The sequence below is a fragment of the Neovison vison genome, chromosome 3 (genome assembly GCF_020171115.1).
Source record: "Neovison vison isolate M4711 chromosome 3, ASM_NN_V1, whole genome shotgun sequence".
Taxonomy (NCBI): Eukaryota; Metazoa; Chordata; class Mammalia; order Carnivora; family Mustelidae; genus Neogale; species Neogale vison.
In genome coordinates, this window is record NC_058093.1 from 136,590,412 (window position 1) to 136,596,942 (window position 6,531).

The following is a 6,531-nucleotide window of genomic DNA, read 5'->3' on the forward strand; positions in this document are numbered from 1 at the left end:
CTATTAAACAGAGCGGCGATCACAAAAGAAGAGGGTCTATGAATTAAATAAATTCTGCTTAGCAAAATATGTAATACCAAGTTGATAGGACAAAGTGCTGCGTGAAGTTCCCAGTGATGAGGAAGACACAGCTCTGTCTTCGCGGAGCCTGCTCTTCCTGCCCCCACCGCTGCTCCTTCTTTGGGGGGGACCTACACCCTACCTAGTGAATCTGTTCTCAGGAAAGCACCTCCAACTAAGCCAACTGCTTCCCTGCTGCACTCACCTAAGAGTCCCTATTATTCGTTTACCACAGTTTCCTGATCAGCTGTTTATTGCACGGCCTTCTCTATCCGACTTCGAGAATCTTCACCATAAAGACCAAGCCTCGTTCAGTTTTGTGGCACCGACCCTTGGTGCGGACTCGATAGACGGGATGCAGTCCATAAATGCTGGCTGTCGAAATGAATGAGAGCACCTCGTTTGGCCGGACTAAGACGGACGGATGGATAGCTTCCCTTCCCGGATGCCTGGTTATTATTAACCAGGATCAAAGCCATAAACTAAATGAGTCGAACTATGAGAGTAGACTCGTAGGCATCCATGGGGCAAGTGGAGGTAAGAAGGTCATCGGAGGGTGACGTGGGCAGGACGCCTCTCGAAAGTTACACTCTCCAGCCCTAGTGGGGAAATGTGGGTTTAGGGGCAGAGTCATACATTGGGAGATGCACTGTACCTCTCCTTGCTTGAGCTGCCCTGGACAAAGCGCTTAACCGCTCCGGCCTCAGTGTCCTCATCTGTAAAATGAAATACACAGACACATGGAGACACAGCACACAGGGACCGTCTGGCCCACCGTGTGTCCTCCTGGATGACGGTGGTTATTGTTTGGCTGCTTTGCCTTCTCCTCAGGCGGCACAGGCTCAGGGAATAATCATAATGGCCCAAAGGCTGGTGCAGAAGCTTCACGCTGAATTCACCGCAATCATTTTTTAAACAGCTGTTGCCTGCTTGCCACTGTGACCCAGAGATTTTGAAGAGACCCGCGCTTAAATCAGAGAGCTTTGGCCCTTCTCCCTTTTGATATTTGAATTCCCTCTGCAACCCTCCTGCTCGGTGCTTGTCAAACCTGGACGGAAATGCCTCCGGTGACAGAAATTCGACAATGCCCAAGGAAGCCCGAACACAATTCTGACTGTTGGAAATAAATATTTCATTTAAAATAGTGAGGGGCACCTGGGTGGCTCAGTTGTTAATCGTCTGCCTTCAGCTCAGGTCATGATCCCAGGGTCCTAGGATCGAGCCCCACATCAGGCTCCATGCTCAGCAGAAAGCCTGCTTCTCCCTCTCCCACTTCCCTTGCTTGTGTTCCCTCTCGTTGTGTCTCTCTCTGTCAAATAAATAAATAAGATCTTTAAAAAAAAAAAAAAAAAAAAACCTTAGTGAAAGCCATACGCCCATTTGTAGGAAGTATACCATTCGCTGTATGATTCCCCAATGACCTCTCATTTTCTTCTCTTTCATTTGCTTCAAAAACCATGTGTTGGACTATGTATTAAAGAGTAGATTTTTTTTAATTTTGAGAGAAGAAATATAGCTTTAAAAATGAATTATCCATTTGGTCATCAACAATTTTATCAGACCTAATTTTCTCTAGTTCAACAAAAACAGTCATCGGCCCAAATATTTAATAACCCAGGAGACTGTTTCGTGGGTGCTTTTTCTTACCTGTCGTCTGAAACACTGCAAACATGGTAAGTTGATTACTCAGCATTTTGGCTGACAGATGGCTTGCCACACCTGGGCACTCCCAGGAACCATTCAAAGGAGCTTTGTTATAGCCTGCTTAGAATTATCTCTCTCTCTCTCTCTCTCAATCTCTTTGTCTCTCTCTCTCTCTCTCTCTCTCTCTGTCTTCCCTTCCAAGAATAAATTTCAGCCAAAAATTCCTGAGTACTCTCCCCAGATATCTACAAATCATCAGGAGTTTTTTTCACCGCTGATAGGTATGATTCCCACCCATGCATGTCACAGTTCTCCCCCACAACAGGGGAATGACGAGAACCATGCACATTCCCAACTATTCACAGACATCACACGATAAAGCCCCCACCCAGTCCCTGAGAACAGTCACCTCCTTTTCACATGTGGAGAAACTGAAATAGAAAAGTTAAGGCAACTTCACCTTAGAGTTTCTGAGTGAGACAGAAAAAAAAAAAAAGTGTTCAAGATCCCAGATTTATAATCCTTTACCCAAACTACGTCCATTTCAAGAATCCAACAGCTTAATACACTTTGTGACTTGTCAACATCTTGTTAACATTAACAACTTGTTAATATGCTTTGTGACTTGTCAACATCTAGTGTTTGAGAAGCCTAAAATTCTGTCTAGAAGAAATTTTACATTAAATGATAACCTGTAATGGAAAATGACTCACATGAAATTTCTACTAAGATGCAAACTTACGAGGACGGGGGGGAAGACTCATACTGAAAAAACAAATAAAGGGTAAAGCAAGACTCCAGAATTAAACCACAAGCAGATAGTACGAGTGATTCAATTTTTCATACCGAGTGTCAGGGGATATCCAAGCAGAAAATTCAGTATCAAATCACTTATATTCGGTTGATGGATGAAGAGGAAAAGAAGGTGACAGTGTGGGAAAGAGGATTCAATTCATCTTGGCATCAATTCTGAACCACACTCAATGGCTCAGTTAAGTATTAATCATCAGCAAGAAACTTAGCCTCTCTGGGCCTCAGGCTCCTGCCACATAAAAGGGAGAGAGGGGTTGGACCCATGGTTCTAATGTTTTCTGTAGACAGAAAGGTCAGAGAGTGAAACTTGCCTTTACCTAATCAAAAAGAGCTCAATGAGTCTAGAAAATGAATAGTATGGAGTGCCTTGAACATGATATAAAAATAAAATGAAAATTCAATATATTAGTTCATTAACAATTGGGTTTTAATTCATTAGGTAATCAAGTTACATGAACTGGTGACTTATTCAGCTTTTCAAATATATGTATATACAAGCTATTTAAAAATTTTCCTTTTATATGTAATTCTTACAAAACAAAAGGAATGAATATATGAATCAAAATATAATCTTTCTAAAATGTCCTGTCGAAGTAAGAATTTCAATACAGCTGGCAAAAATGTAACTTGGTCAACTCTTCTGGGAAATAACACTATCAATTTGGCAATATGTGACCTTTTTAATATTCATCTCCTTTGACCCACTAACACAGCTTTTAGAAATCTTTCTTAAGGTAATAATTACAGATAAAGTCAATGATTCATGCCCAGAAATATCCACAGTAATATTACTTATAACAGAAAAGCTAGAAACCAGCTGACTATCCATCATAAGGAAAATAACTAAATATATGTTTTTGAAGAGTAGTGCCCACAAGATTAAGTTGCATAACAGTAGGCTAAAATATATATATTCACATATGTATTTAGAGACTGGTTCTTGCTTTAATGCACTTGAGGTTGACAATGACCTGTGTGTGTGTGTGTGTGTGTGTGTGTGTGTATACTCAGGAGACTTACAGACAGTGCATCAAATAATTTAACAGTAATCATTCCAGTGGCTGAAACTGAAAGTGATTTTTAGTTTATTTTTATACTTCCCTGTATCTGCCAAATTTTCTATTATGTCTTAAGATTGAAAGTTAGGTTTCTTGACAAGCTACTTTCAAAAAAAGCTACCTGCCACAACTGGGCGTTTGCATAATAAATCTCTAGCTGGAGTTAATGATTACCCGCACCATGTAATAAAGGCTACGCAACTCAAAGCAAAATGGCGTTTTTTTTAAGAAGCAGAAATTCCAGAGTTTCCTTGGTGAGGTTCAGGACCGCTCCAAAGCCCAAAGGAAGCTGGTGTCACGCCTCACCCCAGCAACCAGGCCCAACCCCTCCCTGGATGACCCAGGCCAAGGAGCACGGAGCCCAACACCCTGGGGCCCAGGAGCTCCTCCAGGAGGATCCCCACCCCAGGAGGGGAGCACAAGTGGGAACAGGCCTGACCCTCTTTCTCCTTCCTCTCACCTCCTCCCCCGCAGCATTAGCTGCCATGCTGACTCAGTTGCAGGCCTTGCTCTTTGCCTTCGCTGCATAATGCCACTAAAGCATGTCAAGGAGAAGCCGACACACAGCTCTAAAAGAAACCTGGCCATCACCAATCCAAATCCCTTGTTTCTGAATGGTGAAACTTAAGCCTACACTGTCTTGTGTGCCCATTTTTAAAAGTGATGTAAGATCTTTCACTACATGCCTTGTAATAACCTATTTTATATAAGTTCTACTTTCATTCCATTTTATAAGTGGGGAAAAAAAAAAACCACAGAGGGCCAGGGTTATTGAATAACTTCCCCAGGTCACAACATTAGTAAATGGTGGAACCAGATTCCAGTTTAAATCCAGGTGGTGTCCTTAACAAATACACCATACTCTCTTTTGAAGCACCATCCTCTTGGTTTAAAATGAATTTGAGGGGTGCCTGGGTGGCTCAGTGGGTTAAAATGAATTTTAACACACCTATTTCATGTGGACTATGGAATATATTGTGTAAAATATATGAAGTACTCCTTCCTCATGAGCGTTGGCTCTGTGATGACAGCACCAACCAAATGAGAGAATGAATGTAAGAATTTACATGTCTCAGAAATATGAAGTCAACTGGCTTCACTTGAAGGAAATTTTCAAGGAAGCTTGCAAGGAATTGGGGGGGGAGGAAGAGAAATGTATGAATCAACCCACACTCTGCATGTCAGGCACCATGCAAGGCTCTTCATGGGAGAACTCTAGTTCTGAGATGGGATTTGCAGGTGGAACTTTCTATCCAGTGTCCTCATTTCCCCCACACCTTGAGGATTCTGGATTTGCTTGCTGGAGCTCCAGATCCTCCCAACGTGAAACTTGAGACCTGGCCTTTCTTCCCTGAGCCCCATTCTGTGCATGTACCCCTTCATTCACGCCCATATATCATGTGTATCTGAGCTCAGTTCCCCCTGGAACCCAAGCCACATGAGAACAGGACCACAGTTTCTTTGTCTTTATATTCCTACTCCCTCTTCTCAGAATTCACGCAATGCTTTGCACACTAACATTAAATAAGCATATCTGAAATTTGTAAAAACAACACATGAGCAGAAACCTGTAGTAGAAAGCAATAAATTATCTGTAGCAATGGTGGGTGCAGACAATGAGTGTCATGAAAACAACTGGTGTCCAATTCTAAGAAAGAGAGTTGCTGTTTTAGTATTTTCAAACATAAAGGATTAAAAATTATAGTAAGTAAATCAAAGTTTTCTTTTTCTACCTAATTAGATCAAAATACTTACGCTACTGGTTCTTTGACACCATCATCCATCAAAGTCTTGGTGGGGGGCGGGGGTGGTTAATGGAGGTAGTAGGGGAGATGAGGAGAGAGGGACAGGAGAGGAAGTACAGTCAAACTGCAGATTCCCAGATCCACATCTCCAGGCACTGTGATTCCATAGGCCTAGGCCCTGGAATCCGAATTCCTCTCAGTGGTTCAGGACTGGTGGTTCACCTATCGTCCCTTCAAAATCACAGGCTTCTGTCCGGTTTCTTTTTTTTTTTTTTTTTTTTTTTAAAGATTTTATTTATTTAACAGAGAGAAATCACAAGTAGACGGAGAGGCAGGCAGAGAGAGAGAGAGGGAAGCAGGCTCTCCGCTGAGCAGAGAGCCCGATGCGGGACTCGATCCCAGGACCCCGAGATCATGACCTGAGCCGAAGGCACCGGCTTAACCCACTGAGCCACCCAGGCACCCTTCTGTCCGGTTTCTTGCTGACACAGGCCATCCAGTGGTTAGCGGTGAGACTGGCTGATTCCCAGCTCTGCCATTTACTGACTCTGTGGCCTCGGACACTTACTAAACTCACTTTGCCCCACTCTTCTCATCTGTAATATGGGGTGACATTAGCAACTCTTCCTATAATGAGGACGAAATCAGAGAACACAGGTCAAGTGCCTTGAAGAGTTCCTGCCACGAATAAAGGTCCAATAAATATTAACCATTGTGATTTTTACTCACTAAAACTTGTCAGAGAAAAAAATGTAGATTTTTTTTTTTAGTGGAAGAAAATGTAAGTCTATAAAGCTTGAGAGGAACTAAGAATCACTGGCTGTCCCACATGCATAAACAGACATAGACACTCACACACACATATATCCACAAACATACACACCCAGTTTATATGAGGTTTCCCCTTTCTGCATTTAGGTCTGGGTTTTTTTTATAAATAGCAAAGAGTGACAGCAAAAGAAAAACATGAAAAACAAAAATAAAAGTGGAATTCACTGGTAATAGTAGTGGAGGATTAAGACTTTGAAGAGGGGGGGACACCTGGATGGCTCAGTTGGTTGAGTGACTGCCTTCAGCTCAGGTCATTACCTCAGGGTCCTTGGATCGAGCCCTGCATTAGGCTCCTTGCTCAACGGGGAGTCTACTTCTCTCTCTGCCCTGCTCATGCTTTTTTTTCTCTCTCTCGCAAATAAATTAAAAAATCTTTAAAA